This window comes from Lycium ferocissimum, unplaced genomic scaffold (genome assembly GCF_029784015.1).
Source record: "Lycium ferocissimum isolate CSIRO_LF1 unplaced genomic scaffold, AGI_CSIRO_Lferr_CH_V1 ctg105, whole genome shotgun sequence".
NCBI lineage: Eukaryota > Viridiplantae > Streptophyta > Magnoliopsida > Solanales > Solanaceae > Lycium > Lycium ferocissimum.
Genome location: NW_026713343.1, coordinates 70,583 through 84,610, shown reverse-complemented (window position 1 = coordinate 84,610; position 14,028 = coordinate 70,583). Strand labels below are relative to the sequence as shown.

General features: G+C 37.9%; 1 pseudogene; it reads left to right on the top strand.

The window, feature by feature from the left end:
- The first annotated feature begins 252 nt into the window (after nt 1-252).
- Nucleotides 253-13,048, top strand: LOC132041510 (defensin-like protein; annotated as a pseudogene).
- Nucleotides 13,049-14,028: the final 980 nt, after the last annotated feature.

Genomic DNA, 14,028 nt, shown 5'->3' with positions numbered 1-14,028 from the left:
TTTTTACATACCATAGTACGTAGGATTCGCACATGCAAATTTGAATTAATTAGTTGAACTTCCCATTGTGGGATTTCAAAAATGTAAAGAAGGATAAATTGACCAAAAAACTTGTAAGACTATGGTCCATGAGGTCACTGCATAGAAATACCTCTATTGTGTTAGTGTTCATTCACAACTCTGAATTGCAATACTTCTTCTTATTAATATTTCCTATCTTTTTTCACTCATTCAAACTTCAAAGAGATCTCTATGGCTCGCTCCGTTTGCTTCATGGCATTTCTGGTCTTGGCAATGATGCTTTTTGTTGCCTATGGTTTGTCTCCATCTATTCCCCTAAATTAAATCCTCATACAAATAATAAAAAATAATGCGTAATATTACTGTATTTCAATGGTTTCTTGTGTTGGCTTTGAGGAACTAATCATGACGAAACTTTTATGTATTCCTCGAAAGTGTATCCAATAATAATTTTTCTTTAAGGACAGTAAATTTATTCACAGTTCAAAAGTTCTCTAGATATTATTGGTGGCTTTGAAATATCATGAAAAAACTTGTTTATTGTATTCCTCTAAATAGTATATAACCAATCACTACATAAAAAATATATTTAGCTACGAAGCTCGTCGCTGATCTGTCAAAATAACTCGTGGTTTATCTGTTGCTAATTTGCTGCTAAATAGGATTACCAATGAATGTTGTTGTTTAACTACGAAATTTGTCTATCGCTAACTCCTATTTTTTAGTAGTGAATATTTCTTTTGATTATGTGTATGGGTAAAAAATCGCACTTAACACGTGGACCAACATGTAGTCCACACGTGTCAGTATATATAATGACGAAGGGAAACCCGATGATAATGCCAAGTAAAGCATTTGCGGAAAGATAGCTGACACCGACGATAAGGTCAATGAAGAGAGCATCAACGGAACAACAGACAAAATCCTCTCAACTGCGCATTAAATAGAGTTAATACAGTAACGGCAAAACGGTTTCTAACGACCAAAGTCAAGGAATTAAAGGACAATCATTAATTCAGCAATTAATGATTGCCGTTACATGCATATAATGGGAAGAACCCCATATAGGATCATATACCTATAAATAGGATTTTCACTTATATATCTAGGCATCCAAGACTGACTGAAAAATAGATTATTACTGATTATTCTCTGCTTATTACTATTATCATTATCATTATTATTTTATCATCAAGTTCTCATTCATTCTGGGGGAACGAAGAAATCTATGACTGTTCATCTACAATTGGCATAAGTTTACTTTTTCCTTTCATTTACTTATTCATTATTGATCTCTAAATATCTTGCGTGTGTTAATTCTAACATCTGAATCAAATTACTACCAACTGTGGTTAACCTTAAAACAAATTCAACTATTTGGGTGAAATACGAATTTTGACTCAAACAGTTTGGCGCCGTCTGTGAGAATTCTACGGTTGGCTTTGTAGTTTGATCTCTGTTTTATTTCTGTTTACGCAAGCGTTATTACTTTGGTATTTTCTTCTATTTTTGCATTCAGATATGACAGCAACTACGATTCCGAATAAAAACAATCTAGGAGCAAACGGGAAGATCAACGCCAACATAAGCAATTTGAAGCTATATTATTCCTAATGCAGAGACACATTCTACGAGCTGTACCCTTTACCCATCCCGATTATGTTTTACCGGGAAGAGGCAGTAAGAAGGATATACGGGAATGGCATACATACTACATTGTTTGAATATTCATACTTCACACCCAAATAATGGGGGGCTATGAATAGGGACTGTCAGTCTGTATGTACACACTAGGGACTGCAAGTCAACTCGATAAAATTGCAAATTACTCAAAATTACGATGCCGTTGTCTCAGTATGGTTTCAAAGTGGCACATTGGTGAACATTAAACAATGTCTCAGTATGGTTTCAAAGTCGCACATCGATGAACATTACACGAACATGATCCCGATTCATGGAGTGATTATATCAGCTATAACCCCGGTTATTTAAATCTACTATAGGATCATACATTTCTCAAAGAAAATTCAATTCTACGTTATTGTTTAAAAAACAATGAAAATGAGAAAACACACTCGTAAAATGATTCGGGCAAAAAGTTTATTCAAAGCAGGGAAAATACAATAGACGGATACTCGAAAATACTAAAAGTATACATGGATCAACTCTTCTACTTAAAGATGGCAGGAATCTAAGAATCAGCAATGGTGACCAAGATTAGAATTATCAGATGGCACCACGAACCAAATCAGCACACATTTTTTCAAGATTCTTAACGTTCTTGGAGGAGAGAATGATTCTAATCTCGAACCTTCTCTGGAATCTTCCAAGTCTTTATGAGATGCCGATGCAACGTGAAACTCGTTGGTAGCAACTTGAAGAGTGTCACACCCCGACCTTACTAGGGTGTGATGGGCACCCGACCCTTATTTAGGGCCGAGCGAACCCTCAGACTCTTGCTGCACATAAAATCACGTCAAACTTTTTAAATCAAATAAGATAAAATACATAGTAGATTTTTTTTTTCGTAGCCTTCAACTCGAACAAATCTATAATCATACAAAATTCAGTATATAACACAGACCAACATATCGGCTGACGGAGCCGCTTACAGACCGACAACTAACTACCCACGACGCGTCGCAAAGTCTCTAACATAACTCCGAAATCATAACAAACAAACTCGACTTGGCGACCCCTCGGGAGAATGGAGCTTGCCATCTCTGGCTCGGGACATCTTCTATAATAACTTCGGCTATCTGGGAGTACACACGGCATGAAACGCACCCCGAAGACGAGGGGGGTCGGTACGGAAAATGTGCGAGCATGTAAGGCATGCAATACGGAAAACGAACCATAATCAACAAACAGGACTAAAAGATAAGTACATTAGTCAAAATGCCAGACGCCTATTCTCAGACACAAATCAGACATACCTGTCCCATATACCAGAAGAAGTACAGAAGGTAAGTAAGTCAGTCCGAGTACAAAAATGCTTATTTTACAATTACAGATCGCATGTCCGAAGAGGTGCAGAAAATACAGAGCGCACCGGTGATGTCACACGTCAGACGGAGGGCAGAACGTACAGAATGTTCAGACGAGGTCATATATCGGACGCAGACGTACAGAGCTATATCGAACAGACCCGTAATCAGAGTCAGACGTACAGAGCTGTGTCGGACAGATTCGTGGTCGAGTCGACCTACGAAGTATACCGGATAGATCCGTGAACGAGCCGGACGTACGGAGATATATCGACGTATTCGTAATCAAAGTCGAAGTTATGGAGGCATAATAGCGAGCCTTATCAAAACCGAAATGTAAAAGTCGACGCGACAAAATCGTCATCGAGTCGGAAGTACAAAAAAAAATGCGGACCTTGTCCAAGAATATCAAAATACTTATTTTCGGACCACAGTTATGCATAACGGTCATATATCATCATAAAGATATGCCGATAACGGTCCCGGCCCTCCGATGTGAGGGACGCGGTAACGAGAACCCGCCCTCTAGTACGGGACGCGGTGAACGGACGGATCATATGCCATCCCGGCCACCGTCCCCATATCATCGGATCATAATATCATATACATAAAAACGAGCCCGGCCCGCCTATGAGGGACGCGGTGAATAATGCGGTGGAACCCGCACGATAACGTAACCCGGCCGGGACGCCGGTGAACGGATACATATACGGAGGCATGCGCACGATAACGGATCCCGGCCCGGACGCGGGAACGAGATACATTGAGCCTTGCACGCGAGTGTGAGAAACCATATGCACATAAATCCGGACTCGATGAATACGTACAACCGACATTCAAAAGCTCGAAATGAATTTCGGTTCTTCCAAATTAATATCGGGAAGTTATGAGCGTTTGAAATACAGAAACCTCTTCGGACTTTTTAAGCGATCCGAGATCGTACGTGGAGAACATTAAGGCTTACAGAGCACACTCATATCAGGATACGCGGGTCAGAAGACTCATATCCGAATACACATATGAAATACTTATATCGGACGCTCATACGGAGTACTCATATCGGAGTTATCATATCGAATGCTTACACCAAAATACTTAGATCAGAATACCTATGTCAGAACACATATATATCAGAATATTTATTTTTGAATTCTTATATCAGAATATTTACATCGGAATACTTATATCAAAATACTTAAATCAGATCATTCGTACCGAAGCATTTATATCAGAATAGTAGAACCAGAATGCTCATATCCGAGTTACCAGACACTTATATCAAATTCGGAAAAATAGTCAAAGGTTTCCTTAGTTATCTTACGGAAATAAGGTAAATAGAACAATACAATTAAATCTCGGGACCGTGGGCCCACCTCGGGTCAAGTCGGGTAACGAACATAAAAACGTGGTCATTATGTGCCATTGGATCATCCTCGAAGATTTCAAGGCATTCCGCTTTCATTTTCAAAAGTTACGGACGTTTGAACATTTCTTTACAAAAAAGCGTAAGTTATTTAGTTCAATTATCTTGAATGAAAAAGGGATAAATATAAGCTCGGATTTCTAAGAGTAGAGTCATCCCCGAGGCTCAAATCATAGCCTATCACATCTAGGACATGCCAAGAGAAGGAAAGGGTAAGCCTTACATACCTTTTCCGCTTCTTAAGCTTCTCCAAATTCGAATCCCGTTTTCTCCAAAATCTACAAATGGTCATGTTTACCAATCGTGAGTTGTAGCTTCCAAGAGTTCAACTTAAATTCATGTTTGTCTACCGAAATTTTGGCAGCATTTCCCCTATACATATAGCATCCCCGAGACTTAGCTCGGCCCAATATATCAACAACAACAACCCAACAACACAAACAATCATTATGAAACACAATATAGCATAACTAGTCTTCTTTCCAACATAGTGCAATAGCTTTCATTCTAACTTCATATTTCCAACTCAATACCAACATTCTCATATTCATTTACTAATCAAGATCATTCCAATACAATTCTAAATCATTTCATATCATTTCCACAAAATGTTCACAAGATATACAAACTTCCCATCAAAGCCATAATTCATCCAAAGCTTCTAATCTTTAGCATACTTATTCATAACACGTTTCCGTCTTCCAAGTTCATCCACAATCATCATAATTTGCACCTTAGCACTTAATTTCCATAATGTCATGAAATCATACTAAAACGACATAAGCTTCTACATTCCATTTCAATGCAAACTTACATCATTTTACCCTTCATTTACATTGCAAGGATCACAACACACAACTAACATACTAAACAAAATTAATCCATTTCCATTCCAATTCCATACACCACACGGCCAACACCTATATCCACACGGCTACACTTCAACCTCCCCACTTCCATGACTTTCATTCATTTTTATGCTTCACAACATACACAAATCACTCATAATATATGAAAAATGAGATTGAATCATACCTTGTTCCTTCACCTCCTCTTCTCGGCTAGGCCTTGCTCTTTGCAAAACGAATGGTTCTCTTCTTCCAACAACTATTCCACGTCGACGAGGACCCTCCAATTAGTAGAAAACTAGAAGAAAAATAATTTTTCTATGATCACCTCCAAGGGAGCAGTTCGGCCAGCTCTTGGCCGTGACTCTCTCTCTCTTTTCTCCCTCTTTTCTTGAATTTTCTAGAACTTAAAATGATGAAAACTTGCCCTCTTTAATCATCTCTCCATATATATATACTAGTATGGCACATGACCATGCACATGGCCAAGCACATGGCCGGCCATGTGCTCCCCTTTTTTTTTTTTTTTTCTTTTCCCTCCAAATTTTTCTTCAAATTTCTAGAGTTTTCCAAATGACAAAAGATGAATTCTTGCCTTGTCATCTTTGTCCACAATATGCTTTTGGCCACCAAAGCATAAGGTGAATACATGGTTTATTGCATGGCTTGCAACAAGTGGCCAAGGCACAAGTGGGACCCACGACCACATTGGCTTTTCCAAAAATTCATGAACTAATAGAAACTTCTAAATTCCACATTTGCCCTCAATATTCCATGACAATAATATTTATAAGCGACTTGCGCATTCAAACAAAATCGAAGAATGGCCTTGCCCTTAACTTCCCGCGATTGTCTTAAAATATTCCGACGTACAAAATGCGGGATATAACAAAGAGATGCAGCCAAATTAAAACTTGGAGTGAGAGCTTCTTAAAAAGCATCTTTTAGAGATTTAAGGATGTCCACATCACGTTCAAGGCGCAGTAGCTTGCATCGGGAGTAGCAACGTTCACGAGAAGCTTCAACACTTTTAAACCGCTCTTGAAGGTCCATGTAGGATGTGCTCAATACTTGCATTGCATTATCCCTATGTTGTAACACACAAACAACATCCTCTAGGCGCAACATCAAAGCAGCTTCAACAGAGTCAGAGTTCGGAAGGTCAGACTTAAGCTTTTTTATTTTTATTTTTTATTTTATTTTTTATCTTAAGCTGCTCATTTTCTTTTCTCGTTTTAGCAAAGATATGATGAAGAAGCCGCAACAAGGGAGTAACCTCGTAGTAGTATCTCGAATAAGTGACCTAAGGATAACTCCGCATTACCATGGGACATTCTTGGTAACGGGAAGGATCCTGAAGAGCTCTCTTGATAGAAATGGTTGACACTCTTCGGGGATGTTCCTCTCACTGATATCTCGGGATTAGGCAGAGGAGGGGCAATATAATGACCAATATTAGCTTGAATCTCCTCGTCATCATCCTCTATTATGATTATATCCCTCTTTCGTTTTCTATTTGAAGGTCCGGGCCTTTCTAAAGGAAAAACTGAGGGAAGAAGCCTTAAACTTCTCCAAGAACGTATAACATCCCGAGAGGCTCCCAACAAACCCGTGATCCAATCAAGAATGTCTGCAATCTCATTCGGATTAACAGGATTCAGAGTTGGATTCCATGTCTCCGGAAAAACATCATCGGAGGGGCAATGGAGTAGTTCTGTTCTAACTTTGACAAGTTGTTTTAATCGGTCCACGTCGCCGGAATCGATAGAGTCGATTAGGTTGTGTTCTCCACGGGGAAACAAATGAATCAAGCCACCTCGAAAAACAAAAGAAATGTATAGATGGATCAGGTGATCCAAGGTGAAAGGAAGATTAGCCTTAAGGGTTAAAAATCGGAGGCAATAAAATAATCGACAGGTATCAGGAGCAATTTGGCCAACACACACATTGTATCGGCGACAAAATTCCTCAATAACAAGAGGAATGGGGTAACAGAAACCCAATAAGAAAAGGAAAAATAGGCATTAAAGTAAAACCATCAACATGGTTATGGAGTTTTGTCCCTTAATAGCTAAAATGACGTCAGGACCCAAACCACACTCCTGAGCAACTGAAGCGATATTTTCAGAAGCAATAGAGGAGTCAATATTCTCTATGGGAGAAGAGTGTTGGAAAATTCCAAAATCATTGGAATAGTCAGAACGAGTTGGAAGAAAAGCAGTAGCCAGAGTCTCCAATTCAAAAGGATTAGATGGAATTTTAGAAGGATTTTTATCAAAAGAAGAAGACACATTTTAAGAAAAGATATGAAAAGACTGCAGAGAATAATTCTTGCTTTAAATGATTTATGAAAGGAAAGAAGAATGTGAGATATTTGATCAATGATTCTCTTCCTTATATAAATTCAAAAGAGGAATACAAAGGGTTGGAACTAATGTTTCCAATAAAAAGCAGTCTTTATGACAAATAATTATGAGACGTTATGCGAATCGAAGAGGATCATCGGAAAACTAAACTGTCTTATCAGTCTTAGTCATATCCTATTTTTCCGCCATTTAGGAGAGTCCACGGGAACCGAACCGTTTCGCCGAAAAGAAGAAGGGGTTATATACATAAATGACAACAGTTCATGTAATAAACATAAATGCGAAATGTGCAACGCCATAACGGCAAAACATTGAATACAAGCGTTACAAAAATTATTCAATATGAAAGAATCTTGCAATTTAATTGCATGATGCCCCTTCAAATACCAAATATGGCAAAAGATTCCGATCTTTTGATATTCCCGAATCAGTTAATATCATGTTTTTGAATTCCGACTCCAAAAATTTAAACTAGGGACTAACGGGATTACATCAATGAGACATTATTTCCAATATCCATAGAGGAAATCTTTATATTTGGAGATTCCGGACAAGGATAAACTCCATTCGGTGAAATCATCAACAACTTAAGGTATTTTTGCCTTTTATATTTTAAATTACTTTGTGACTAAGAGACAAATAAATTGTTTAAACTTTCTTTTTCACAAAGTAGAACAAATTTCTCCTTAAAGTGAGACCCTCTTTTTCGGCAATAAGAGTGAAGGAATTTATTCGTAATGAATAAGATGCCCAACCATCTTCCCGAATATGTTTGTGGCAAAATTACAAATCCCCTTACAAGTATTTTGAGGTTGGAATTCTGGAATGGACTGATAACCCGGGAAAGGTTCTAACCAAAGAAATCTTACAAGAGATTTATCATAAAAAGGGAAAGACGAAAAATGGATAAACAAAAGCTTCATTCATTACGAAGTCAAACACAAAACAAAATTTCTACAAAGCAATAGCCAAACCCAAACGAACCAAAAGTAAGAGAAATAATCAAACATTGGGGAATAGAAATGCAGGAGCCTCTGAAATGATCTAAATATGATCATCGTCGGATGGAATCTTCTTTTTAAAAAGCAAATTATCACCCGCATCCCCGGAATCACTTTCCTCCTCAACCTCCTCTTTGTCATCTTCTTCCTCAGCATTCTCGTTGCTAAACATATCACCAAGAAGATCACGAGCATCCTTTAGTTTTTGCTCAGCAATAGCGAGGGCGTTGACATGATCAAATGAGAAAAGATCAAGGCCTTTCAGAAAATTGAAGCAAGTTTCAAGGACAGCCAGGTTAACAGCATTTTGCTTTTCTACGGCATGGGCTTCTTCCAATCGCTTGGCCTTCTGCTTATACTTGTCTTTACGGTACATGAGTTGCCTCCCTCGCTCTTGTAGATCTTATAGTTTTCTCAAGATTTTAGTAATAAATCTATCTTTCTTCTCCAATGAAGTTTTCATCTCGAGACCTTTCTCAGTATGCTTCTCCTCAATTGCAACTATGTCTTTATTACTTTGATATAAGTCAATCAAAGCTCTAGTAGATCCCCAGAATCTTGAATACTTTTAACTTGTAATGATTGAAACTTTGCATCAAGGTCAGCGAATTCAGCATTCCGAGAAGACAATCTATCTCGGAGATTTTGGATTTCCTCATTTGCTTTTTCAAATTTGGCTTCTTTTAACTCCGCATTAGAGCAAGATTGCTTTGTTTTTAAAGCTGACAACTCCTGAGCTAGAGCGACATTGTCTTCATTGAGTTTATCAATGTGTTTGGACTTACCCTCAGAACGCTCAAGACTTCCTGCCAAATAAGTCTGAGCCTGCGAGCAGATTATCAACAGTTATAACGTATGAGAAAAATTTAGTAGAGGAAAATCTATAGAGAAAGATGAAAAGAAACATACCTGGATCATAAGCCCTAAAGAAATCATGTTCATCTGATATGTAGGCATATCCTTTAGAACGACATGTTCTTTTGGTCCTGTGAAATTATTGGCAAAAGTTCTCATCACATGAGGATTAGCCAACAAATTTGCCTCATCAGATAAACTGAAAGATCGGTTATGATTAACAGTAAGAGGAACAAAAGATTGCATCCACTTGACTGCGGGATCATCAGCCCAAAGAGCTTTATCACCAGTAACAGCTTCATGTGAATCCTTTTGAACATATCTTTTTCCTTCTGCATGATCAGAAGATCGATCTGAAGGAGTTGTAGTATCACACAGGAAAATGTCAACTTTAGAAAAACCTTCAACCTCATCCCGAGAGGCATCAACTTTGGGAACATCGGCAATCTCCACCCCAGAAACGTCAGTCTCGGTTATATCAACAACGACGCATGTGCTTTGGAAAGCTGCCTCGGAAACATCATCAATAGTCACCACTTCAGGGAGAGTAGCCGATGAATCTTTTTCCTGAGAAGGAACTTCAAGGATACTAGATAAATCTTGAGAATCCTTCATCGGAGATACCTCTGAGACATTTGTCACATCAATAAGAGAAAAGTTAGTTCTTCTTCTTTTCCTCAAAATTAAAGGCGATTCTTCCTCGAATCTGTACTTTCAGTGCTACGCCTACCTTCAGTCTTCGCAATCACGGAAGGACTAGAAGAAGATTGCTTCTTCAATCTCCTCTTCTTGAGAACAGGTTTACCAACATCCTTTGAGCCTTCCACCTCCGCACTCGACCTCTTTCTAACAATAGAACGGATATTATCCAATGCCGAGTCATCATTATTTGGAAGAATCAAAGCTCTTGATGATGATCTCCTTTTACTAGAACGACTTGACAAAATAGAGACAATAAAGATAATTGTGATAAAAAAAAGAAGATTAATAAGAGTAAATACCTTTATTCTTTCCGGAATCGTCCAAAATACGAATACCCCATTGCACCGCCATTGATTCCCAAGTTCTAGCACTTGTCGAGAATCAGATTATTGTTTCTGTAAATGCACAAATATTCTCCGAAATATTTAGCTCGGGATTAAAAGCTCTTGCATTCCATTTCTCCGAAAAAGACTCGACGTCACTACTCACTAATTGGTGAGTAGGAATAAACACAAACTCATTAAAACATAAATGGTCATGGCTATCTTTGGATCATCGAACAACTTATTTAGGCCTGCGCCTTAAACATTATCATAGAATCCCTTATAAAACGAAGGGAGTTCAAATATAAAATATGATCTAAGGTAAGCTGTACATTGGCAAGTCGAGCAATGTGTTGATATAATTGAATCAAACGCCAGACTCCGGGAGTGAGTTGCGCTACACATATTTAGAGACGGCGGCATAATTGATCAATCAACGACATTAACGTAAAATAAATCCAATAGTGAAGGGGTAGATGTACACTGCAGAAAACCCAGGCAAATGAGAAGTGGCGGGTCTATCCGGTTCAGGAACAATAATCTCCACATGGTGATCCTTCCAATGACACCTTTCAATTACAGAAGGAACAAGGTCTTCGGTAATATGGGATTTAATCCCAGACACCATAGCCATTCTTTCCATATCAGTCTTATGTTCGTTTGCAATCTTTAAGTCAGTAGTGTGAGAAAATTTTTTAGGGAGCACACTATCAACAGAAGGAAGATTTAACTTTCCAACTTCAACTTCACCAGCACCAGAAGATATTAAAGAAGAAGGCTTGGGAGAAGCAGCAACAATAGCATCACCCATAAATTTTTTGGAAGGCATTCTATTCTTAGGTTTTTCGGCGCCCACATGGGGAGGAAAAGCGTCAACAATGACGGTCTTTTCTGGTAAAATATTTTGAGAAGATGAAGGAGAAGACATGATTAAGAATTGAAGAAATCGAAGAAATTGAAGAAGAAAAAGAAGCAAAGGAATTTGAAGTTGAAAGTTTTGGAGCGGAAAATTTGAGATGAAATAGTGAAAAGGTAAATTTAAACTTTTGTAGGGAAGATAAAATCGCCATCATTACCTTGAGAAACAACGAGAAAATGAAGGGCATGGTAACAGCCACGTGCCCCACATCTGACTTCGTCATTTAATGCGAGTTTTTTCAACTTCTGCGATTATGCCACGTGCCCATCATGTCAGTGGGCCACTATCTAACGTCAGTTACAACGTTTCCTAGTCTACGATAAAAAGATTCAAATGTCGAATCAAGGGAAGGTTGACGAAAATCGGCAAGATAATTTCTCAGGAACATCTTTGTGATGAACCCGAAAAATTGAGGGACTATTTGTATGGGTAAAAAATCGCACTTAACACATGGACCAACATGTATTTGACACGTGTCAGTTTATATAATGACAAAGGGAAACCCGATGATAATGCCGAGTAAAGCATTTTCGAAAAAATAGCTGACACCGACATTAAGGTCAACGAAGAGAGCATCAACGAAAACAACACACAAAACCCTCTTGATTGCGCATTAAGTAGAGTTAATACAGTAACGACAAAATGATTTCTAATGACCAGAGTCCAAGAATTAAATGACAATCATTAATTCAGCAATTAATGATTGTCGTTACATGCATATAACGGGAAGAACCCTATATAGGACCAGACACCTATAAATAGGATTTTCACTTGTATATCTAGGTATCCAAGACTGACTGAAAAATAGACTATTACTGATTATTCTCTGCTTATTACTATTATCATTATCATTATCATTATCATTATCATTATCATTATTATCTTATCATCAAGTTCTCATTCATTCTGGGGGAACGAAGAAATTCATGACTGTTGTTAATCTACAATTGGCATAAGTTTACTTTTTTCTTTTATTTACTTATTCATTATTGATCTCTAAATATCTTGCGTGTGTTAATTCTAACATCTGAATCAAATTACTACCAACTGTGGTTAACCTTAAAAAAAATTCAACTATTTGGGTGAAATACGAATTGTGACTCAAACATTATGTCTTTTTTTTTCTAACATTTGTAAGTACTTGTGAATGATTTGTAGAGGCACAAGCTCAGAACATTTGCTAAGCAAAAAGCGAGACTTTCACAGGATTATGCATTACCAACTCGCCATGTAGAAAAGCTTGCATCAAGGAGAAGTTTACTGATGGACATTGTAGCAAACTCCAAAGAAGGTGCCTATGCACTAAGCCATGTGTATTTGATGAGAATATTTCAAATGAAGCTGAAACAACTTACACTGAGGAAGCAAAAACTCTGACTGAAGCTTTGATTGAAGAAGATATCATGATGGAGTAATTAATAGAGATTAAGGATTTAGTGTCACACATAATATTAAAGTGTTTCTTTCTTAAAGGGGATCTTATAATGTCGTGTTCTTGGCCTCTAGTAGCCATTTAGCATACTAAATAAGTTGTGACACATTAATCCTTTTTTAATTTTGTACCAAGTTTATATATGTTTTAATGAAAAATGACTTCCTATGGTCTTTGTATGGAATTTGTACTGAGTTATCTAATTGTATACGGTAAAAATCGGATATATGCTAGATCGGTGAGACCGGGGGACGAGGGTATGATCAAATGAGCATGAGTATGATCGGTCTTTTCTTCAGACCGAGGGGATTGCATCGAATGTGGCTGATCCTAGAAAAGAGAAGTAGATCTGTTGATCAAGTGTCTCCGGATCAAACTCAGCGTTGCCGTTAGTCCGGTTTCCCCAAGTCAAGTTCTCATGGCCGTTAGTTCGATTTCTTCATGTCGGAAATGAACGTGCCATTGGTCCGGTTAACCAGTTGCAGAACTGCCACGCGTCAAGACCGTTCCGTCATTTTGTACTGGCAACCGTACGACCCTACCTTATCCTTTTAGGGTTTTCTTTATTCTAAAAGGGCTTTGTATTATATGCAAGGCCCATGAGGCAAAGCTATAAATAGAGGGCATTTCCCTACTTTTAAGGGTTGGCTTTTTGAGACCAAAAACATTGTAATAGAAGCTTATATTGAAACTCCTTCTCTGATATTGGTCCGGATCTACAGTGTTCTTGGCTTTATTTATCCACTCAACACAATACATTGCCATATATATATATATATACACACTTCAGCTTAATCACCAATATCAGTATATTTATTATAGGCGAAAACTCACATATCTATATATATTATTACAAATAAGTCTATATCAATTTCATATCAACCGAATAATAGATTAAAAATCATCCACATATCCTATACCTCACTTATAAATTCAATTGTTATCGAAATTCGGGGTAAACAGTTTGGCGCCCACCGTGGGGCTAGGATAATAGTGGCTTTTTAATCTTTGCTTCTACCTCCTACCCGTTTGGTTAAGAAATCTTCTGCTAATTTCTGAAACAACGAACCAAATGGCGAGCAGCGGACAGTCTGGTCATGTTAACAACAATGAGATTGTGGCCGAAAATGAGAACAGCGGGTTACGAAACC